We start from the raw sequence: 26,089 nt of genomic DNA, 5'->3' as shown, positions 1-26,089 counted from the left end.
GCATCTGTGACATGACAACAGAAAGGTCAAACCCTTAATTTTTATTACAGGTTTTAAATATGAAGAATGAGTATTAATATAAGGTTTATAAACAAAAACACAGATCACATACAGAAGTGTCAGAAGCAAAATAACTTTCCAAAATGCAGCCAAGCTTGTTAAGCACAACATTTTTCTGTGAATGCTATTTCTAAGTAAGAAATGAGAACATGCATTAACCCCCTCCGTTTTGCACAAGATAAGTCATTAGTACTTTTCCTGGAGTAGCAAAAGTGAAAGTGCAATGTCCAAGATCACTGTGTCTAGGAGTACGTCATTTTCGACAAGGTATAGATAGCAATCATGGAGTCAGTATATGTAAGCAGTGGGTCTTTGGGGATGCAGGGGACCACCCTTCTTAAAAAAAAAACTTGAAGGAGAATGGCAATTGTTGATATTCACTGTTACCCTCTATGTGCTCTTTTTTTCCTCGTGATTACATGATTTCGTATGAGTCTCAGAATTATAATTGAGACACATTGTGCGTGTGTGTGTGTGTGTGTGTGTGTGTGTGTGTGTGTGTGTGTGAGTGTGCGTATATGTATTTGTGCGTGCATGTGTGCAAGTGTGCCTGTGAGTGTTTATTTTGTGTGCACATGTGTGTTTGCAGTGTCTATATGTGGGCAAATTCATACATTTTTCTACTGAAAATATCATCCAAGAAGAAGAAACTGGCAATTATATACCATCCGAAGTAGTTTGCGCAGAAGATAATACTGAATATTGTTTCTATAACTGCTTAGTTTATTTGGCAGACATTTTCTCTGTTGTTGGACATCACACATACATTGAAGAAAAATAATGGGGCCCTCCCTTTCCCAAAACAAACTCTCCCAAATGTTTAAAGGTATACTCTTGATAAGTAATGTTTACATTAGAAGAGAGCAGCATGTACTGGTGCAGAATTTATGTCGTCTCAAGAAGGCTGTTGCCAAGTCTTTTGTCAATTTCAGCTCTCACTGAAAACAAATACTTACAGAAAGACAGAATTATCACACTGCAGGCCATGGGAGGCTCTTTTTGTAATACTGATCCACACAAGTGCAAGTCCCAGAATTACAAAAACAAAACAAAACACTACAGAAATATAGGACAGTGAATGCTGGCAAAGTTGTTGAACAGATCACATAGAGCATTTAATAGTACATAAATAAGAAAAAATACATTGAATAATAAAAAAATACATGAAAACTAATAAATACATTGAAACCATGGACTTCTAAGTAACAGTAACATATACATATTCTCAATCATTAAATTACGAAAATTAAAGTACAAAATGTGAAAATTGAGTCTCTTCCTTTCCCGGCTATATATTAGCATATACACTACAAAGGTATAACATACAGGGTGATCATTTTAGAGAAGGATGAGGTATAGTTAAAGTCAATGGACACAGCACTTGTAGCTCAGAGTCATACATGCAGCTTTAGGCCGCTCTTCTTCGGCTTTAATATAGGAAAAACCATGAGGATATTACAGGAACGTGTACTTGAGCACATATATGATAAAAAGAGAAAATATGTTAATAACATCTTGTACAAACATTTTATTAAATGTACCTATTTCAAAAAGTTTAATTTTATTATTTTGGAAAGAATAACCCTGAATCTGAGAGGGGGGTCTTTTGCAGGAGATAATAGACGTTAAGGAACTTTTATTGCAGCTGAAATTTGAAGTCTATCGCTCTCTGAGCATCAATGAGAATGTGTCTCCTGTGTGTTATTTGGAAATAAAGGTTGCCAGATTATTTTTGAATACAGTTTTAAATAATATTTTTCATATTTTACCTTATTTTTTTAATTTAAAGATTGCATGTATGACTATGTTACTTAGTGCTCCCTGATTTCAATATATTTATTTTTCATCTAATGTATTTTTTCATTTCATATATTTTTATTGTTCATGTACCTTTAAATGCTCTATGTGGTCTGTTCAGTAGTCACATGATGAAGCAGGTCATGTTATATAACAGCTTTCTGAAGAAGTCTCTTCTTCTTTGTGAAAGACAAAAGTGCATGAACATATAGGAATTTGAGATTAACATAGGGCTTACAAAAGGTGGAAAAGAGGGCCAGAGATGTAAAGGTGGCTGAATACAAGGAGACTATCAGAAAGCAGCAAAAGCTAATGCTGAAAGTGAGTTAGTGGAATGGATCAAGAGGGGTAGCAGTGAGCTATTGGGTAAGTAGCTGAAAGAATGAAAGGAGGGACCGAACTACCACCTGAGCAAAGATGGAAGGTAAATCACAGAATATTTTTAAAAAGCAAAGGCACTCAATGAATACTTTGTTTCAGTCTTTAGAAAGGAAAGCAAGGTGAGGGTGGCTTTCTGGGATAAAAGTAGAACAAAATGGGGGATCAGTGAACATGCATGAAGATAACAGGGAGGAGCTCAGAGTGAGATGGCTGCTTTATAAATCACAAGGACCAAATAGGATGCTGCCAAGAGGCTTCATACATCTGTTCAATATGTTGGCAGACTCCCTGATGGATACAGCGTTTGATTGCCACAAAGACAGTCAGCCTGGTACTAATTGATGAACTTATGAATGGGAGGCTGGCATAATGGTTAAGGTATTTACCTTACAGATACAAGGTGCAGGGTTTGATTCTACTGATGGGGTAATTGGCTATGCTTAAAAATGGCCCACAAGGGTAACTGGTGTAGTACTAATCTATGCACCTATGTTGACAGTGGTAATGCTGTCAGCACGGCATATTTTAACCTATTTTGTTCAGCATTAACTTTTCTGAACTCCAGAGCATGAACCAAGACCTCTGGCTATCCAGATTTGCAGCCAAATATAAACTGGGAGCCATTGTCAAGTCTACTTCTTATGCCCAAACCATTCATTAATAAGTTAAACTTGTTAATACCTGGTGTACTAAAAATAGACTCAAATCAAATGCTAAAACATGCAATATTGTCACATATAGTAGACAATTCCTCCACCCAATGAGACTACACAACCCTGTGCTGCTTGTGCATTCCAACAATGAGACTACACAACCCTGTGCTACCTGTACATTCCAACAATGAGACTACACAACCCTGTGCTGCTTGTACATCTAACAATGTATCTACACAACCTGTGCTGCTTGCAACATAGACAATACTTCCATGTCAAAATGACAATGTCGGTAGCAACCTTAGAGCTTTGGTTGATAATTCACTTTCCTTTGATCATCATGTAACAACAGTAGTCAGAAAGCCCTTTTACATAGAACAAATAATTGCCAGTGGATCATCATCAAGATCATTTTGCTCCTCGGTTGGCTATCACAAAATTTACCTCAAGAAACCATAATCCTAAGTGATTTTAACATTGATTGGAAGTGTTGTAGCAGTACCCACCCTACAAGCCATATTAACCTTTTTGGTTTTTTACAAACCATTACCTCCCTACCAGGATAAACAAGACTAATAAGAAAGAAAGTTCCTGAGATTGGATTCTCATAAATAATCATCTCCAGACATATGAATCTGGAACCCTCCCTGATGATGTAAGTGACCACTCACTAACCTACATCATCAGGCTTAAAGCCAATCTAACTAACCCACCCATATCTAGGACAATTAGAACCAAGAAAAATTTCAACCCCGATCTCTTCCATAGTGAACTAAGAGCATTTAACTGATCTCCCTTAAAATACCGCCCACTGGAGGAAGCTGTTAATTACTTTAATTCTAACTTCCTAGCCATACTAGACCACCATGCACCAACCCGCTCTATTAGAATGAGAACTAAATCTGCCCCATGGCTTTCAAAAGAAACCAGGCAAAAATCCAACTCAGAAATAAATACTGGAATAAATCTCATTTAACTAAAAACCCAGTAGATCAACAAAACTTCAGGCAACTAAGAAACAAAACTAAAAAAGCTGTACTATCTGACAAAATAAACTACTACCTACAATTCCAGCAGACCCACCATAATCAACTACAAAAGTTCTGGGCAAGTATTAATCAATTAGTACCCAGGTCAATCCATCACACCAAACCCACAAGGCACAGACCAAGAGAATCCCAAGCAGACTGCTAATGCCTTTAATACCTTTTTCACTGAAGCCATTCAAACCCTTGCCAGTCAGTTATCCACTCAGGACTTACCTATATCTAACTCCATCACTAACCCACCCCCTCCATTTCTCTTCCAACCAGTCCCAACTAGATATATTTTTGCCTTATCCAAAAACTGAAACCATGCACTCCTTCAGCAGACCAACTACCCGCTGAATATCTGTAAAAAGCAGCCAAAGCTATTGCCTGCCCCATTTCCATTCTTATCAATAGAACTATCAGTGAAGGACACATCCCTAGAATATGGAAGGTCTCCCATATTATCCCCCTTCATAAGGGAGGAAACTCCACTGAACTCTCCAATTACCATCCCATTGCCCTACTGTCTCCCCTAGCAAAGATCATGGAAAAATGCATCCATAAACAATTGCTAGACCACCTAATCCAAAATAACTTACTTTCCAACTCTCAACATGGTTTCAGACCTTCCCACAGCACTACTACTGTCCTCCTTTTCTTTACTGACTGTATTAACAAAAATCGCAACCTCAATATGCTTTCCTCTGCACTGTTTATAGATCTGTCTAAGGCATTCAAGATGGTAAATCACCAGATACTTATAAATATCCTCAAATCTCTGTCACTAGATGCATTAGCTATAAAATGGTTCCAGTCCTATCTGGACAAAAGACAACAGGCCGTGCTTTGGCATAACATTCTATCTACCCATCTGCCCGTCAATATAGGGGTCCCACAAGGGTCCATATTAGGACCTCTCCTATTTTCTATATTTATCAACGACCTTCACCTAGCAATCCCCCAAGCTACATGCATACAATATGCAGATGATTCAATATTTATATGCTCAGCCACATCAATATCTGAACTTCACTCCCTTACCCAAAAGGTCTTTAACACAGTTGAACAATGGTTTACTCAATGCTGTCACCTTCTAAACCACAAAAAACTAAACTCCTCCTTTTCACTCCTACTTGTAAGTCCCCCCAATAGACTTCACAGTAACATCCAGTAACAGAACTCCTATATCCCCAGACCCAACTACCAAACTACTAGGTATCCCCATAGATAACAACCTTAACTTCAACACCCATATTAACAATACTCTAAAATCTGTTAATAGAAAACTAGGCTCTGTCTACAGGATCAAACCCTTCCTCTCTCCTGCAGCTAGAATAACTAACTATTGCTCACACCCATCTAATTTCTACTTTCCTCTATGCCTCACCCATATATACTAATCTCTCTATAAACAACCTTAATAAAATGGAAAACGCCTACAATAGCATAGCCAGGTTTGCTACAGGTAACCCTTTCAGAACCCACCACTGTATTAACCTAAAGCAACTAGGATGGCTTGAATTACAAAATCAGCTTAAATTCCACCAACTTACCATTGCCCACAAAACCCTTTACCATCCTACCAATACCCCTGTACTATCCACCCTCATTATCCCCTACAACAGTCTAAAGACCTTATGTTCATCACATAGACTTCTATAAATATTTGTAAGTCAAACAACAGGGCTGGAGACTCGCTTTTCTCTAATGCTGTTGGAAAATCCTGGAACCTTCCTCCTAGCGCACTTTCCTCTGTTCCCTCTATATCACTCTTTAAAACAAACTGAAGCTTTTCCTCAGAACACACTGGTCGTGCCCCTGTACTAAACCTGACTGATCTACTAACGCTCTTCCTTGGATCTTCCTACTCTCCTCTTCTCAGTGTTCTTGTTCCTTTTCTTAGAAACAACTGACACACATCTTCTTCATTTCATTAAGACTAGTTTTACTCATACTGAATATTACAGCTCCTACTTTTTTTTTCTTTATGTCAACTTGTTTACTAATATATTGTTTAACTCAGCTGCTATCTTTTTACATGTTGTATTGCATCTACATTTGTATTGTACTAAATGTATATGTATATTTAGCACTATGCTATGAACAAACGGCCTCTGTGATTTATCCCTGCTCTGTACCTGCAATGTTCAACATACAAATTAATCTTTGTATAAATGATTGTATTTTGCTTCCTCTGAGCTTATCTCCCTGGGCCTCTACTGAAAATGGACATATATCCAGTTAGACTAGCCCGGTCAACAAATGTAAAATAAAATAAAATAAATAAATCATCATCTTACATATGCCATTGCCCTCTTATATTCAGCATTGATTAGGACAATTATTGAATACTAAGACCCCTTTGAGTGAACTACACTAAACATGCTAGATAATTGTAAAGACTCAAGAGGTTCAAAACTAGGAAGATCACTGGTTTAAAAAACCATGATCTACCAAAAAAGACTGGAGCCTCCATCACTTTATTTAGCATCTTACAGGCTCTTAAGGGGAGATTTATTCCTTGGCTTTCATGCTATTAGGGACCACAGCCCAGTGGTCTTGGATCATTTGTAGCTCAACAAATCCAATAATCCTACAAATACTAGAACCAATGATCTAAATCTTCATTAGTAGATAAACAAAACATGGTGGAGATATAGCCACATCATGCAGTGCCTCCCCCCACATCTGGAACAGACCCTCCCTATAAATTAAGAAGTTCAACAAACAATCATCCTTCAAATGGGACCTAGATGACTGGAAAATAAATCCCAAATTTATGCCAGGCTTGACTTGTCTAAGGAAGGGTACTGTCACAGCATAAATAGACTCAAGACTCAGTTGCCTCAAATTTCCTTTGATCTTCTGATGATTGACAGGGAGGCACCATTAGATGAAATCTACCTGGATTTCAGCATATCTCACAAGGAGCCATTAGAGGCTGCTAGGAAAGCTTTGTGGGTATGTCCAGAACTGAAGAAATGGAAAACTTTATGGTTTAATGGTAAGACACAGAAGACTGTGTTGAAGGGGGCAATATCAGAAATTAGGCAGATGAGTAGTGAAACAGTACTGGACTATGTCCTGATGCAGTAATTTACAAAATATTTGTCTCAGAAACTCCTCTGGGCATATAGAACAGGTGTAACCTCCTTGCTGATGACACAAATATAGATGCAACAGTCAAGGTTGGGGTAAGAATCTAGTGAAGGATTTGGAGTTCAATTGTGTAAGTACTATATTTACTTCCAGAAACTGATATTTTGTCTTAGAAACTTTTTGACTAGCCTACCATATCATATTTTTTTAAACCAGCACAGCTATTAGAAGTAGTAGACACATTAACAGAGATTTCATGCTCAGTAAGGATAACATCTGGACTTAACATCTTAGATGCCTTCAGAAATTATTACATCTTTTTACTCCTACCATGATTAGACAACTGAATGATCTCAGATTGTTGCAAATTAGAAAAACTCTTGGTATTCTGCAATATTTAAAGATATACTGTTTGACAAGATTCGTTTTTTATAAATATGTCATCTATTCCCTACGTATGTACACAAGTCAAATCTTTCTAAATAGTAAGGTCTAGGTTCTTCTACTTGCACAACTAAGTCTTTAACAATTTTGTCATTTTTTTCCATCATTGGTGTGCTCATTCTGATATTGTTCCATTTTACAGAGGAAAGATTTATGGCAAGCCTGCATGTCAGTTTTATTTATTTATTTATTTGTTTGGCTTAATAGGTCATGTCCAATGGGTCTGTTATGAAGTAATGCATGTGAAATGGATAGCTTAGATTTCAACCATCTGCCCATAAGGAGCTGTGATAGTGAAGGACCATGTGGTCCCGAATTAAAATATTGCAATTAGAATTGAGTGAAATTTCACATTTTTTCATTAAATTCTTCATGACTTGCAATTTCTTTTCTTCTTCTCTATTACTTTGTGGTAATTCATGCTTAAGGTGGTATGTATGAGTTCCCATACTGAAGTAAAGTTGTAGAATTGTACATGTATCTGACTTATCCTCTTTTGGAATACTGACAGCAATTACTTTTAAAGCTATTGACTACTGCAGCAGCAGAGTTTGCCATATCCTTTAACTGTAAAAGTTCCAGATATATAGAATAGTAATCCACACTTTGTAACTAAGGAATTGCAATAGATAAGCTCCTGCTTTATTTCCCTGTAGCCATGATATCTCATGTGAAATCATTTTCTTTTTAGCATTATGATTAGAGAAGGTAGCACATGCCTCACAGTTCCTCCCAATAATTTCAACATCTTCTGAATTTCCAGGCAAAATAATATCACAATCTTTCTTTGCAACTATGTCTAGGTATAATGTATGTATTATATGCACAGCAGGTTGTTTCAACTGACTAGAATTAATTACTCTGTCTCCATGGACACTGGCTTACAGTTCTCAAAAATGGAAATTCTGTTTTATTAGGTGAATTATAGGAATTTTCCTCATGATTTTTAAGTGCAATTTTGCAGTATTTACCCTGATTTCATTCTAGTTTGGTAGTGTGTCTATATACATGCAGCGTTGAAGCAGATCCTGAGTACTAAGGACTAAGTAAAGTAAGCTGGCACTGTTGTAAGTTGTAAATATGAGAATAAATGCCAATTATGATTACATGAAAATCCAATGTTTTCATAATACTCAGACATCCCAAAGTAATGATTTGCCAGCCTCATTTACCCACCAAAAATGGTAAATCCGGGTCCCTGCTCTGTTGCCTTTTAATAATAGTCCATGCATGCATGCCAGGTGATCTTGGTATGGATAATAAAATTGAATGATTTTATGAAGTAAAGACATTTGTTCTGGTCTTCCACTCATAATAACTTCCTTTAATTGCTGGATATTCACATATTTCCAAGTATATTTCTTAAGCTTACCTAACTTTTCTGTAGACATAGGCACACTTGAAATCACCCAAGGTTCTAAAGAATCATGCTCCACCTAATCCTTACTCTTCTCACGCATATATGCTCTACTGCAGATAGCTATATGCATTTACTTCTTGGATTTGTTTTGAATTTTAAGATCAATTTTTTCAAGATTTCATACTATTCTTTGCATCTGAGTTGGAGCTTTGTAAGAACATTTCCTGAAAACGATTTACCGTTGTTTCTGACCGTATTCTGTCATGGAATTCTTGATAGCCATAAACAGTTAACACCAGCTGTTTCTCTTTTTGTGCATATCCTATTTACACTTCATTCAGACTTTATACTTGCATGCAATTGGCAGCCATCTTACAACAGAACTGCACCTAATCTTAGATGACTATCATCAAATAGAAGAATATCCAATTGACAGAACACTGAAAAAATTCAAGGCTGAAGTTTTTGTAACTCATTCAAATCTTTCAGAACTTATTTGAAGAGGAATGAACTTTTTACTCTGATAAGCTGTGCATTTTCCTGAATTTCTGAGTCATAGTACAATTAAATAAAAGAACGATCATTTGAACTGAATAAAACATGTTTTACATAACTAAATGAATAAATAATTTAAACCAATCCAGTTATTTTTTCACATTTAAGTCCTTTAATTGTGGTAGACGGTGTAAAATCCGTAAGATGTTTAAGCTACATTTTGAATATGATGGGTGGTCTGTCTTTGATTTGCTACAGGTGTGGTGCAGATATGACAGCCCAGACAAGTAGCACTGCAGGCATGGTGTACAACACAAGGTGATCAGATGTTTAGGCAGGCAGCACTACTTTCACTCATTCAAATTATTTAATCTGAAATATTTTGACCTGTCTCTTACAAAAATCTTATTACAGTCATTCATGATTATATTAATATTGCCATTAGATTTGTTCAAGTTACTTGCTTTACAAACATTATTGTAGTCTTCTGCTCAAACATGCAGATTGCTTTCTACCTAGATAGTAGGATTTTTAATCATACCAAACTTCTCAAAAGTCACACAACTCATATATTTGGTTGATTAACTTTATTTTCCAAATACAAACCTTAAAAAATAAATGTACACTTTTTACTTTTGTATTCACAGGTAAGCAGAATCTGGTCCAATACCTTCAGCTTATGACCTGAGTAAGCTAGAAAAGTACAAGCAAAATTACACATAGTAGCACAAACTCAGTACTTTGGACACAGTCTGATATAATATCAACTTTACTCTAATATTAAGGTGAAAAGTAATTATTCTACTTTGAATTATCTCCTTTTCTGACCAAAATGTTGTCACACTTCCTGTGCCCTAATTATGCACTTCTACAATGTACACAGGAGCGGCCTTAGGTCAACTGGTGCCCTAGGCAAAAGGGCTCCACGGCACCCCCACCACACCACCGAGTGCCCCCATCCTGGTCTACCTACACCAAATAAATACTGGAAAATTGCCCCTGCTAGAGCGGCGCCCTAGGCGGCCGCCTAGTTGGCCTATGCCTAAGGCCGGCTATGAATGTGCACAACCATTTTAATTTCAAATGTAGATCTTGCTGATTAACTTTATTTCTTCACTTACATATATCTGTGAAATGTTTGAGACTCACAGATCCCACAAACTTTGCTAGGAGTTTTGAGCTGCCTTTTCTCATGTATTTAACCTCACTGCTGGCATACAAATATCTATCCAATTTTAAATTTGTTTCTGTGCGTTATCATGACTTGCTGTGTGGTGTTATGTCTCTTTTAATTTTTTTATAAACTTTGATTCAGTTATTTTCTCATTATTAGCTTCTGCATTTATTTTCTCAATCCCATCTCTTCATTAATCCATTTTAAATGAATGCTGACTTCATTTACCTTTTACATATCCTGTCCTTCATCTAGTGCTAAATTTGACTCTTTTAGCAGTCTGACATCAGTAGGATCAATTATAATGTTACAGACAATTATTCTTTTTATCAGTGAACCATCGAAGGGCGGCCACGGTGGTGCAGTGGTTAGCATTGCTGCCTCACAGCAAGAGGTTCTCTGGTTCGATCCTCGGCTGGGGTGCCTTCTGTGCGGAGTCTGCATGTCCTCCCTGTGGTCGCGTGGGTTTCCTCCGGGTGCTCCGGTTTCCTCCCACATCCCAAAGACATGCTGCAGGTGGATTGGACACTCTAAATTGGCCCTAGGTGTGCGTGTGAGTGTGCCTTCTGTGGAAGGTTGGGCGCCGGGCTGGCAACTCGACACTGTAAAACTCCACTGCCATTCAATGTGCGGACAGGTGATCCACTGTGGCGACCCCTAACCGGGATAAAGCCGAAAGAAGAAGAAGAAGAAGATCAGTGAACCATCGAAATTGCAAAACTCATAGTTGCTCACTATGTTTTTGAAGTCAGTTACTTAAACATCTATAACTCTTGGACAAGTATAAGTAAGGCATTTGTCTTATATAAGGTACCTTTTTTGATTCTCAAAATGCTAGAACCTTATCTCTCATGCTACTAGTTTGTCTTTTTCTTCCTCTTTGAGATTTAAAAATTTAAATATCTTTACAGCTTTTTGCCTGTGTTATGTAGGAACACTGCACACTAGACTTTCTCCTGTGTATCTGCCAGTCCACTAGCATTGAGATACAGTTCAAATTTTTGAATCCATTATTTACAGTCTTCAGACAGGGTACCATGCTAGGAGGACAATTTGAGACAAAAATGAAAAAAAAAAAAAAAACATACTGGCAAAATTAAAAGAAAATGTCCTGTTTATGCTGTGGAAGAGTTTTAGGTTATTAGAGTAGATATTTCCAATGCTATTTGTTTTGTAGGTGCATAAACAAATTCATCAGTGTGGGATCAGAGGATGCCTTGTAGGTTAGGCGTAAATCTCCACACAGCAGTCTTTAAGAGACTGAGTACACGGAAAAGTCTTTCAGGCAAATGGCATAGTACTTCTTACTCCCTGTATTCTTTTGTGAGTTTTTTTGTCACTCATAAGCTCTTCCATGTTATGGCCATCTGGAGTGGTGTGGTAGAGTTTAATACACCAGGATCATCACATAAATATGCCAGAATTGTATCCTTCACTGGGGTCTGCCTTTATCTGGATGCAGCTTATCTGGAAGAAACATAATAGGAAGAGCTGGAGGAAAGTGTTGTCACATATATCACAAATGGTACAGGCTTCCCAAACAATCAACAACTGAGAAATATACAGGAGGATGAGAAGGAAAAAAGGCAGTCCTTTCTAATGAATAATTTAAATGGCAGCTACCCTGGCGGTGTTTAAAAAATAATAATAACAAAAAGGAAGCAAACGCTAGTCATTCACATGATGGCTGAAAATGACTAGGTAATTATGACTTGAGGCTTTGTTATTCCAGATGTGTGGAAGGAAATGTGTTTCTAATGCCATGGACATCTGCATCAGTTTTTGGGAGTAAACTCTTGTTCTCACGGAGGAAATCAAGAAATATTATGAACAGAGGGTGAGTAGATTTTTAAAAGTTTATTATTTTTGGTGTATAGTTTTCAGTGAACAAAAGTATTTGAACAAGATGAAACTCTAAATGTTCAACAATATCTTAGGCTGAGTCTCGTTAGCTGGCATATACCTTTAATAGATGACTTACAGTCTTTATCAAACATCAGTTTTATGTCAGATTTATTTCAGGACCAAATGACATCAGGTGACCCTAATTCTAAGCATTGCTTAATATGAAACTCTCTGGTAAATCACTGAGTATAGCCAATATTGGAGTGACAGGACTTTTTATCAGAAGACAAAATCTTAAATGACCAATGGCCTGAAGAATAAAACCAAAATCCAGAAAGTTACAGTTACAAAAGATAACACTGAAAGCATATGTGATATCATTGCATAGTGGTTGAAGCACATTCAAGCAAATATTGTAGACTCATGGGAAAGCTCATCCTGGAGTTCTGCAAGCAGAGTAATGATAATGTTTGGGATATCCCCCCAAAAGGATTCATGTTAAAGCCTGCCTAGGAGTTTTGATGAGTTGAGGTTTGGTCACTTTTGTCAAGGTATACTGACCTTCAGTGAGTTTGAATTCAATTACGTCATATACTAACTATGTACCCTGCACCAATAACATGAACTGCACTGTTTCCATATAGGATGCGTGTTTTGCTATGCTGTGCCACTCTTAGTGGTCTTTTCTTCTTCCCCTTCCCAACACAGCATCACCTTCCAGATAAAGTACATGCAGTGGTATCCTCACTGATGTTGTATGTACAAACAAAATGAATGACATAATTTAACCCCATGATTCACAGACAGCATATTAAGATGTATGCAGTTCTATTAATTAAGTTGTATATTTCATTGCCATAAAAAAATAAATAAAGGGCCCTAACAGGTACTTTAGGGTCAGATGAAAATAATCTGTAGTATGTTGATCATGTTCACTGACAAAACTCTCAGGAATCCTGTGATACAGAGCATACAGACTAACTTGATCTGGCCAAGGCCTTTGATACCATTCCCCACTCAGGAATCATAGAAACACTTAGTAAGTTAGGCATCAACCCCTATATCACTAGGTGGGTTGCAAACTGGCTCACAGATAGAACCCACAGTGTGAAAGTAGCTGACTCCAAGTTAGACTGTCGACCAGTCACGAGTGGAGTCCCAAAGGGCCCGGTCCTGGGTCCTCTCCTGTTTGGTATCTTCTTCTCTGAAGTCCAGGTAAACATGAAGGGACTCTGGCTGACAAAGTTCGCAGATGATTGCAAGTTGGGAGCTATTATTAACTCTCCTAGTGATGTTGACATCCTACAGAAAGGCCTCAATGAAACCAACAACTGGTGTCAGAACCATGGCCTTAAACTCAGTGCCAAAAAATGTGTCGTCATCCACCTTGGGAAAAACCCAGTTCCCTTGAATTACCACATCAGTAGTAGTCCACAATGAACACAGAAGGCATTGTAAGACATCTAGGAACACAGGTTGACAGCAACCTCTCTTTTGACCACCACATTGCCACTGTGGTCATAAAGTTCTTCGATGTGGCACATCTCATTACTAAGGGTTTTGCATCCAGGGAGAAAGAGGTCTCCCTCTACTCTTCCCTCATTAGGCCAATCATCGAGTACAATGCCCCATTTGGCGTGTATCTCACTAGACACCTGCAACAACTGTAGAGGCTGCAAAAGTACCTCACAAAGAGGATCCTAAGCCTTAAACACTTGTCCTATATGGACAGACTCAAAAAACCCCAACTATTCTCTGTCTCGTATGATCAACTTAGAGACAATCTCTGCTTGACTTACAACTGTTACACGCTACCTATTACTTTTCCAAGTCAAGCCAGAATATAGGACATGACTGTTTTTCATGTTTTCATGATTGAACTTCTACTATTTTAGTAGCAATGAAGACAGTAATATATTTCTGTGCATTTAATGTTTCTCTTACAAATTATGGTAATTATAATGTAATGAGTTGTTTACTAGAAATAAATGAAACTATTTTAAAATTGTGTTCACTGTACTGAAAAGGACTAACATTGTTATTCATTGTTTAGTGATATAATGTTCAACAATCAGCAGACTTCTTTTTTTAAAGCCCAGTAAAGCAGATTCTAATGGCATCAAATATAACATGTTCATAGGTTCATAGGTGTGTACTAGGCTAATGGCCCTGGAGCCTTTACAAGCCTAGCCCATAGGATTACCCTGGCATCATGTCACCTGACCTTAGTTCCTAGTGCCTCTGTTGAGTAGAGCCACTGGAGTGATGCCTGGGGTGAATTTTCTATTTCCCATCCACTAATCAAGATTTCTCTTGAAGAGGGCAGTGAGGTGCTTTGCTTGACATGTATGGGAAGTCTATTCCATAGCATGGGGAGTCTTTGGGTACTGAACCTGTCCCTCCAGCATGTTCTGTTAATTGTGGTAATGAGGTTCAGGTCTCTGGAGAGTATGGTGTTGAAAGATTGTTTTTTCTTTAGATATAAACTGAATAAACGAAAACCAGGACTAGTTGCTTCAGGCAGAACAAACAGACACTTTATTACGTGAGCGCTTTCGGGAAATTCAATGACTTCCCTTCCTCAGACAAAAGCATATGCTTGCAAGCTTCAATAAATAGCAAGCCTTAATGCATAAATTAAACAATCAAGTAATTAACAAAAATCAGACATTCTTTAAAGATAAATCAGTTAAAAAACCAAATGTAAGCTTAAGAATTAAATACTACCCATAAAGCAGAACTTTAAAAAGGCACAAGCTATAATAAAAATAAATTAAAAAGTGCCAAGGACACCAACACTTACAAAATTGCTACATAGCAGAAAACAAATAAATCAACATAGAAAAGATAAAATTTAATTTAATCTAAACCCAAAGAAACCAGGACACTTCCTTGACAATTTACATTCCTCCATATGCTTTTGTCTGAGGAAGGGAAGTCATTGAATTTCCCGAAAGCGCTCACGTAATAAAGTGTCTGTTTGTTCTGCCTGAAGCAACTAGTCCTGGCTTTCGTTTATTCAGTTTAGTGTGTTTACATCGTGCCTTTGTCTGTTTGTGGAGTCGTTATGGACAACCAGGACGAGGTTGTTTCTCAGGGCTCACTATTTTCTACAATTGAAGCAGCTGACAATATTCCCGACGAGGCGAATGCCAACGGAGACCTGACCACATTGGTGCAAGTCCTTATGGGACGAGTTGATACTCTGACTCAGAAAGTGGAAAACCTGGCAGGTTCTGCCAGATTTGGAACCAACACTAATGCTGCTCCTGTTCAGAATGGAGCTTTAGCAACAACTAATGTTGCTTTACTTTTTAACGCTAATGACAGACTTCCCAGGGATAACTTGGAACCTCATTCTGACTTACGAGGTCGCAGTCAAAGCGATACATGCCCAGGACCTAGGCAAACACTGAGAGCTGCTGGTGGGCAAAACAGCAGTTCTAGCGAAGTAGGCTTGTTGCCTAGAGTGCTGGATGACAGTGCTGCAGGGCTTCCAATGGAAGGCACTGGTGGTTTTGTTCCTAATTTGGGAAGGTTCTTAAATAATTTTGACTTTTTTGGTGATAACAATGGAGCAGGAACACAGTCCCCCCAAAGAAACCAGGACACTTCCTTGACAGGTACTATTAACTCTTTTGATTATCTATTGTTTCGCTGTAGGAAACTACAGCTTGAGATTTCGTATCTTGAGGAGTGTTTGAATAAACAGATTGTGCCTAAGGGCCTGAGACAATGGAGATACCCTGTTGGGCTTGTCAATCAGTCCGACTTTCACATTGAATTGATTAATTTATTTAATGCACAGGCCTTTGAGTTTATGAGACTGTTAATTAAGGAATATAAAACTCAAGTGACCAACTACACTAAAGAATTGGAGGTTATGGAACATGCCATCCTTAGTAATTGTGATTTCCCCCGATATAAATTTGAATATCTTAGAATTTTTAACAGCATTGATGCTACCATTTGCAAATTAGCAGCGGGGAAGAAAAAGAAAATTACTAAGGACGTTCAGCAGTTTAACTCCAAAACTGCCTACCCCCCTCCCCCATTTGTGAACCTTGCTAACCAAAACACAACATTTCATAATATTGATGAGGTTTCTGATGGGGGAGAATCTGGAAGAGAAAACACCAACTTCCAGGTTCAGGATCAAGGGCTAAGGCGGAGTGAAAGAATAAGGAGTAACTTTAATAACCAACAGCTGAACAATGGTGTGGGTGGTCATAACAATGGCCCTAATGCCACTCGTGGTCACAATAATGCCTCTTACTCTCTTTCTGATCAGCAAGAGGGGTATGCTACCCCTGGTATGGTCCAACAGGGTTTTCGGGGTCAGGAGACCCATCAGGCCAATCAACCGAGAAACACGAACCAGCAGGGGCGATCTCGGAAACGGAAGAATCAGAGGAGGAGGTAGTTCAACAGAATCACCTCAACCCAACTGTTCAGGTTAATGATACTGGTGACTTCTTTTTGTACAACTACACTGACTTTTTGTTTCCGAAGGAGATGATTGAGTTTTTTTCTTTGGGGCTAACTTTTGTGCCAGACTCTGGCCTAAACTTGGTCAACACAATTATAGACCTTAAATTGTTTGTTCGAAAACTTAATCTCACTTCTCTTTTGGGAGTAAAGTCATCAGTTCAGGAGGTTTTACGGGTTTCTAGTGTTTATAACCCACCCTTGCACCCGGTCCTTTCAGCATATGAAAAAATTTGTGAATTGGATTTCCGTACCTTCTGTCAAGGAGGGTCTAGAACGAGGAAAGGAGGGTTTAATATAAAAGACAATGAACGGGACTTAATCAGGCTTCTAAAGGACTGTAAAATAAGAATGATGAAGCCGGATAAAGGGGGTGGGTTAGTTTGTATGGATCATGACACCTATGTTGCATCTATGTTATTACATTTAGAAAATCCAGCCTATCAAAAGATTAGCAGTAATGAATTGAATACTGCTTATGCTAAAATTAAACAGGTCTTGGATGACTTGTTTATAGAAGCTGCTATTGATGTTGATTTATTTGCATTTCTTTCCATGCCAGCCCCTAGAATAGCTTCTTTTTTCGGCATTCCTAAGATCCATAAACGCCTTTCCGACCCCCCTTTTAGACCAATTGTGGATGGTCGAGGGTCTATCACGTATGGATGTGCCAAGTACATTGATAGCATCTTAAAGCCCCTTATTGAAAAAGAAAGTCAAATCTGTAAAGATTCTTGGGGTTTCCTAAGGGCTTTCAGTAGTTTCCTGTTTAGAGATGATTACATCTTTTGACTGTCGATGTGAGGGACCTCTATACAGTGATCCCTCATGACTTAGGCTTAGGGTGGGTTAGGGACTTCCTGTACGTCAGAAATGTTAACAACAATACCATCTATGTTGTTGAAACACTACTTGAACTAGTTCTTACTAATAACTTTATGTTTTTTGAGGGAGATCTTTTTGTCCAGAAGTCAGGGGTAGCAATGGGCTCCCCCTGTGGTGGCAGTTTTGCCAACTGTATTATGGCTCAATGGGAGACCACAAAGTTATTTGAAGATCCGCTTTTTAAGCAAAATGTTGCCTGGTACACTAGGTATCAGGACGACATGTTTTTCCTGTGGAAAGGACCACAGGATGCTATTGCTGACTTCATTGCGTCTATTTCTAGTTTAACTGACTTTTTGGAGTTCACTTATAGTATTGGGTTGGATTCCATCAGCTTTCTTGACATATGTATCCAAAAAGATTATGTCAACAAAAAGTTTAAAAGTTCCATCTTCAGGAAACCCACCTACTCTAATGCCTTTCTCCATTTTTCAAGTTGTCACCCCTACCACCAAAAGAGAGTGGTCGTTAAAGGGCAGCTTGTTAGAGCTGCTAGGATGGTTTCTGAGGAAGCTGACTTTTTGGAGGAATGTAAATTGTTGGAAGGAATGTTAATAAAGAGAGGATATCCCTTGCCACTTGTGCAATCTTTAGAGATGGAGGTTATTAATAAACGGCAAAATGGATTTTATAAACCACTATTGCTAGTTTTTGGGTTAGAAGGGTCTGAAATGGAAGAACTAGTTACCCCATTGGAAGACCTAAGAAACAATAATAGAAATAAAAATGTTATTAGGTTCTTTTGCAATTACAACCTTGACCATTCCTTTATTAGGGCTACCTTGGCAAAAAATTGGGCTCTACTAATGGAAGACCCTCTTTTAGCCAAGGTTTTAGGAGATCAACCCACTATCACTTTTAGAAGAGGGTTGAATTTGAAATCTTTATTTCAATACACCAATAAAAGTAAGTGTTTTAGGCCCAAAGGAATGGTAAGATGCGGGTGTTGTCACCAATGTAAACACCTGAACCTAGCCTATCAGGTCAACATTAGGGGGGTTCAGTTTAAAATTCAAGGTCACTTTTCCTGTGACTCAATGGGAGTAGTTTACTGTGCTCTATGTCAGGATTGCAACGCCTTTTACATTGGTAAAACTGAGCGAAAGCTTAAGCAACACATATATGAGCACTATTATGCAATCACTAAACGTGACCTTACGAATGCCCTAGCTAGGCACATCAATGATCACCCTGGCCATTTCTTTAAGTTTTCAGTTCTCACCCAAATTAATAAGGATGATAGAGGTGGGCCCTGGCAGATTAATCTTGAAATCGAAGAATTAAGATGGCAGGTTTTGACTGCATCTTATTTAATGCCTGGTCTCAATGAGACCATGTCCATTAAATGCTGTCTCAAAAGATTAGCCTTGAAAAGGTAGATTAAAAACATGCCTTTGGTGGCTCTGTTTATATTTTGTTTGTTTTTTGTTTTTTATTTAGTCTTTTTGCCCACCTTTTCTAAAAGGTTTAGATTAAATTAAATTTTATCTTTTCTATGTTGATTTATTTGTTTTCTGCTATGTAGCAATTTTGTAAGTGTTGGTGTCCTTGGCACTTTTTAATTTATTTTTATTATAGCTTGTGCCTTTTTAAAGTTCTGCTTTATGGGTAGTATTTAATTCTTAAGCTTACATTTGGTTTTTTAACTGATTTATCTTTAAAGAATGTCTGATTTTTGTTAATTACTTGATTGTTTAATTTATGCATTAAGGCTTGCTATTTATTGAAGCTTGCAAGCATATGCTTTTGTCTGAGGAAGGGAAGTCATTGAATTTCCCGAAAGCGCTCAGGTAATAAAGTGTCTGTTTGTTCTGCCTGAAGCAACTAGTCCTGGTTTTCGTTTATTCAGTTTAGTGTGTTTACATTGTGCCTTTTTCTTTAGATGTAGCATTTCTAACAGAGCTGGGTCAGACATGGCTTTGTAAGTCAAGCAGAGATTGCCTCTAAGTTGATGATACGAGACAGAGAATAGTTGAGTTTTTTGAGTCTGTCCATATAGGACAAGTGTTTAAGGCTTAGGATCCTCTTTGTGAGGTACTTTTGCAGCCTCTACAGTTGTTGCAGGTGTCTAGTGAGATACACACCAAATGGGGCATTGTACTCGATGATTGGCCTAATGAGGGAAGAGTAGAGGGAGACCTCTTTCTCCCTGGATGCAAAACCCTTAGTAATGAGATGTGCCACATCGAAGAACTTTATGACCACAGTGGCAATGTGGTGGTCAAAAGAGAGGTTGCTGTCAACCTGTATTCCTAGATGTTTTATAATGCCTTCTGTGTTCATTGTGGACTACTACTGATGTGGTAATTCAAGGGAACTGGGTTTTTCCCAAGGTGGATGACGACACATTTTTTGGCACTGAGTTTAAGGCCATGGTTCTGACACCAGTTGTTGGTTTCATTGAGGCCTTTCTGTAGGATGTCAACATCACTAGGAGAGTTAATAATAGCTCCCAACTTGCAATCATCTGCGAACTTTGTCAGCCAGAGTCCCTTCATGTTTACCTGGACTTCAGAGAAGAAGATACCAAACAGGAGGGGACCCAGGACCGGGCCCTGTGGGACTCCACTCGTGACTGGTCGACAGTCTAACTTGGAGTCAGCTACTTTCACACTGTGGGTTCTATCTGTGAGCCAGTTTGCAACCCACCTAGTGATATAGGGGTTGATGCCTAACTTACTAAGTGTTTCTATGATTCCTGAGTGGGGAATGGTATCAAAGGCCTTGGCCAGATCAAGTTAGGCTGTATGAACCACCTTGCCTTCATCCACAGCTCTGGTGACTGACTCAAAGAAGTCGACCAAGTTGAGCAGGCATGATCTACACTTCACAAAACCAAACTGTGTAGGATCCAGAGTTCGGAGATTACCTATATCCCTGTCTATTAGGTCCATGATGATGCATTTCATAGCTTTGCATATCACTAAACTAAACTAAAGCATTTTCTGACATTTCTCTCAATACTTGGCTCTTGGCTCTAAATAAGCCCATAGCTGCCTACCAGTATTTTTTTACCTGGTTTGCATGCTCACTGTCTGTTCCCTATTCCACTGATTGTTCCTGGTAGGCAGCATCCTCTCCTTGGCTCTACCCACTCCATTCCCCTACCCTGCCCCCAAATTCCACCCGCCCCCAGGACCTCTACTCTTATACTTACTAAGCCACACCCTTCTACTCCACTAACCAATTTACCTATCCTTTCTACCCATAATTACTTCATTACTCCTTCCAATCCAACCCATACAGCTTATCCACCCCCTCACACTTTGTTATAACCACACTTGAACTGTCCCAATACCTTCCCAGCTTAAACTGACCCCCCCAAATTCCACCACATATAAATACCATGCCTGTCAAACCAGTCATTGTCCTACCTCTACTACTCATTCTTATCTCCTTATCCTACTTATACTATCTTACCATACCTCTATATGCCAATCATACTCCCCCATTTCACTCAACTTTCTCATCCTCTTTGCAGCACACACACTCCATCTCCATTTCCCTTAAACTCTACTCCCTCAATGACATTATGCTCTTCACCTATAAACTCATACCCCATCACAAACACACTACTCCAAGCAATATGAACCCCATCTCGTCTAGCTGTACAATCTATAAACCAGATTCTAAACAACCTAAATACCTCTTTTCTCACATTCTCCATTCTACCTCTATCCTTACATCTGGGGAAATAGACCCAAACCCTGGCCCCTCTCCTTCACATATCTCATTCTCCCCATCCCTTCCTCCCCAGTCAGCTAGTAGATCACTGCAGTTCACAGCATTGAACGCTCAGAGCATATGTAATAAAATCCCTAACCTCCATGCCTGGCTTCTCCATAACAAACCTGACATTCTTTCCATCTCTAAAACTTGGCTTAAACCACACATAAAAGACTCTGAATTAACTCCATCCACCTACTGTATTACCAGAAATGATGGAAAACATAAAAAAGGAGGTGGTGTAGCTCTTCTCTACTCCTCATCCCTCTCAGTGATTCCTTACTCCAACCTATCCCCAAATTTGGTAATGCTGAATTACTTCTAGCCCTCCTTTAGGTAAACAAACACAAATGTATCTGTATTATCACCATCTATATCCCTCCTGGAGACAATGTCTCAATCCTAGAGGACATTCTCTCCTGGCTCTCGAACAATATAACTAATGAAAATTATATTCTGGGGGATGTTAACATTAACTGGGATACAATTCAATCTCCTACTAACTCCCTAAATATAAATCTTTATAACTTCTCTCGACTTATTAACTCCATAACCAGACCTTCCAAAGACTTCTCTTGTGGCAGTACCCTAGACTGGATCCTAGTTTCCCATCCTCACTACTTCTCCAATAGTGGTACCCTTCCAGACCCTCTAGGTGACCACCTTCCCACTTTTGCCCATCTCCTTCCCACTTTCCTACAACTTTCTCACAAATACACCTCTACTCAGTACCTAAACAACTTTAACCCCAATGCATTCTCTGATGCACTAAAGAATACTAACTGGAACCCACTCAAAACTCTATCCCTGGATAATGCTGTTACTCACTTTAATGAAACCTTCTTAAACCTGCTAGACTCCTTCACTCCCTGGAAAACAAAATGCACTAATTGTAAGTCCGTCCCTTGGCTAACTAAAAATACCATAGCCACCATGTGACTCCATGATAAAGCTTGGGAACACTACCATAAAACAAAAACTATTACTTCCTTTAATGAATAAAAAAAAAAGACTTTGCAACAAAGTAAAAATACCGTACTAACTCAGATCACAAAGCCTATTTTTCCACTCTCCAAGCCCACCACAACAATAACCTTAAAAATTCGGGGATAGAATCTCCTCTCTTCTTAACTCAGGGAAAAAAAGAAAACCCTTGCCCTGACCCAAATGGCACTGACACAGATTTAGCTACTCAATTCAACTTGTTCTTTATTGATTCCATATCCAAACTAACATAATCCTTCACTGATAACCATGTTTCCCCACAACTTAATCACATTCACTCCTCCTCCTCCAGTATCTCTAGCTCCCAACCTGCACTCTTCTCCATGAACCCCATTCCCATCTCTACCATAAAAAATCTTCTTCTAAAATTGAAACCTTGCTCTAATGCTCCTGATGAAATACCATCCTACTTCCTTTAGATAGCTGCAGAAGCCATTGCCTTCCCCATCTGCATCCTAATAGATTGATCAGTTTCAGAAAGCCAGGTCCCCGGCTCAGGAAAAAGGCCTTTATTATTAAACTACATAAAGGCGGTAACAATAATGAAATCTCAAACTTCCATCCCATCACTATCTTATCCCCTATTTCAAAACTTCTCCAAAAATCCATCCACCTAAAACTCTTGCCCTATCTAATAAACAATAACCTTCTTACTCCCACCCAGCATGGATTCCAACCAGGCCATAGAACCACCACTGCTCTCGTCTCCTTCCTAGAAACTGTAAACAAATCCTGTGACACTGGTCATATTATATCTACCTTCCTCCTAGACCTCTCTAAGGCCTTTGACACCATTTCTCATAACCTTCTTCTTACTAAGCTCTCTAAACTAAATTTTTCCCACTCCTCTATTAACTGGTTCACCAGTTACCTATCAAATAGACAAGCATTTAAGTGGAAAAAAGCTACTTCACTATTCCTAAACACTGCCACGGGCATGCCCCAAGGCTCAATTCTAGGGCCCCTACTATTTAGTGTTTTCATTAATGACTTTCACCATGCCATCCCTAATGCCAACCTCATACAATATGCAGATGACTAGACAATAATCTGTTCTGCAACCTCCACCACTTCCTTAGCAAAATTAACCCAAGATGCCTTCTCCTCTATAGAACAATGGATGCTACATAACCACCTGACACTAAACGCATCCAAGACTAAACTAATAATATTTCCCCCTCTAAAAGCATCACCCTAGACAAAAACTCTTTCTCTATCACCAATCAAAATAACATTCCTTTTGGAACAGTCTCCACTGCTAAATTGTTAGTAATCCTCATCGATGACCAACTAACGTTTGATAGCCATATTCAGATAAATATTAAAAAAAACTCACAAGAAACTTGGCATGCTTTATCGCCACAACCGTATCATATCTCCTTCTACCAGACTAGTTCTTGCCAATACATAAATCATCCCTTCCCTCCTGTATGGTGTCTCTATCCTTACCAATCTGCAATCCTCCCACAAAACTAAACTCTCCTCCTGCTACTATAAAATCTCACAATTTGCAACTAGCCACATATCCAATACCCATCAATGCACCTCCCTGCATCTACTGAACTGGCTTGAACTCCCGAATTATCTTACTTATATCCAACTTATCCAGGCACACAAAATTATGTTTTGCCCCTGTCTCTGTCCCTCCCTTGCCTTTATCTTCCAATTGCATCATCCAAACAGATGCCTTCAATCTAACTCCAAATTCTAATAGAGCTACATAAACCTGCCCACCCCCAGGCAAACATCTTCTATCCTTTTGCTTAGCACGGCACTGGAATTCTCTCCCACCTCTTATCCATACCACTAACAGTATCTCTGTCTTTAAAACTTTACTTCACTCACACCTACTCACACAATGGGAATGCTCTTGCTCTCATCCTATATAACATCCTACTAAAATTCTCTTAATGCCTAACACATCTAATAGCTCTCTTCCTACATAACATCCTACTATAATTCTCTCCTTACCCAGTCATATCTACTAATAACCTCCTTTAGCCCATAATCTCCAGAAGGAATTTGCATTCTTTTTTTTTTACTACCTTAATTTGTATATAATGGAATTTTTCACAAGCTAATTTATTGTAACTGTTATTACTGTGCATTCTCGTTCTAATGTCTGATTAACTGTTTTGTAAAATTTGTAAGAATTGTTATCCTGTAATCTTGAAATTCTGAAATTTATTATACTTGTAATTACTGGAGCTTTTCTCTCCAGGATTCCATTGAAAATGGTATCCTTGTGGCCCAATGGACTATCCTGGTAAACAAACTGCAAATAAATAAATAAATATCAGATTCATCAGGCTAATTGGGCAATAGTTCCCGGGGTCTACAGTCACTCCTCTTTTGTGAAGAGGGATGACTGTAGCATTGTGCCATTTGGTAGGGACAAAGCCTGAGGTGAGGCTGTGATTGAACAGGGCACACAGGTGAGGTGCCAGTTCACTCTGTAGTTCATGTAGAACACAGCCGGGGATATTGTTGGGTCCCATAGAAGCTGTATTCTTGGCCTTGGACAGTGCTGTTTTAACCTGTGCAGCAGTAATACTAAGTGCCTGGCAATCTATTGGTATTGTGATTGGTCCTTTGTAAAATTATTTCTCTTCATAGCAAGTACAGAATAGTTTTGTGAGGCTCAAAACATTTTGTTTTGGAGCTCAGAGACAACTATCACAAAAATGTGGTGTTTTGATAAAATAAACTGCAAATGTTGATCAAAATGCAAACAATGTTAGAAGAACAAGGCATCATTTGTCAGTGTTAATATCATACAATAAGTTTAATGCATTTCAAGACTTTTCTGTTAAAACTTAATACATGTATGTTGTAAGGATGTGTGATGGATGAATACATACTGCAGAATTTATTGCATTTAGGGTGGAAATTATTTTATGGTGCCAATGTAAGTATTCATTTAGATTATAGTTTATCTTGGCTCTGAAAAGATCTGCCAACAAACTGATGATGTGATCCAAAGAAATGGCTGAGTTGAGTATTTTACTTGAAAACAGAAAACTATTCATTTGTATAAGATAGTGCTACTGGAGTAAATGTGATTTAATGATTGTGCATTTCCAACATCTGTGTTTCATACTGTAACCGCTGGTATTCATTCTACTTCTTACTCTCCATCTTTAGGAAAATGTTGTGGTAAAATTTTATGTTTTTGTACAGGATGGTTTGAAAATGTGACTAGGAAATATACCTTCCAGGAATACAAAATGTAAAACATTTTTTAAATGCTAAGGTTCATTCCCCTAAATGGCATTTGGAAAAATCTGTAGTCACAATGTTAAAATATAGCCAAGTTATGGTAAGTTGTTAAAATGCCCATAGAAATATTTATGGCCACATAATGCCATTGATGCTTGCAACTTGCACCTTAGTCTGTTTAGGACTTACTCCAGGGTGGGAAATGTGTATTCTGTTTGAGTAAAAGGGTGTGCCTTTATACTTTCCTATGGGTCCACCAAGAATGAGTCATCAAGTCTCATTTGCTTGAAATTCATCCTGCTGAGGAATGGAGTTCATTATCAGTGAGTTGTGCTGGCAGTTATGTCTGTTTTGGGAGAATTTCCCCTTCTTCAATTTGGTACAACCCTGGAGCTGATATATATAATTCAGGTGTGGATTTGTAGGG

General features: G+C 38.4%; 1 protein-coding gene across 1 annotated transcript in view; it reads right to left on the bottom strand.

Annotated features, from left to right (window-relative positions):
• The window catches only part of EXOC3L2 (exocyst complex component 3 like 2), a 640,637-nt gene that overhangs the window by 411,149 nt on the left and 203,399 nt on the right, over positions 1–26,089 (bottom strand). The gene's annotated exons all lie outside the window — the stretch shown is intronic.

The sequence above is a fragment of the Protopterus annectens genome, chromosome 1.part0, assembly GCF_019279795.1.
Source record: "Protopterus annectens isolate FY-2018-M chromosome 1.part0, PAN1.0, whole genome shotgun sequence".
Classification (NCBI taxonomy): Eukaryota; Metazoa; Chordata; order Ceratodontiformes; family Protopteridae; genus Protopterus; species Protopterus annectens.
Note: the sequence above shows the minus strand (reverse complement) of the source record. Positions and strands in the feature narration are given on the sequence as shown.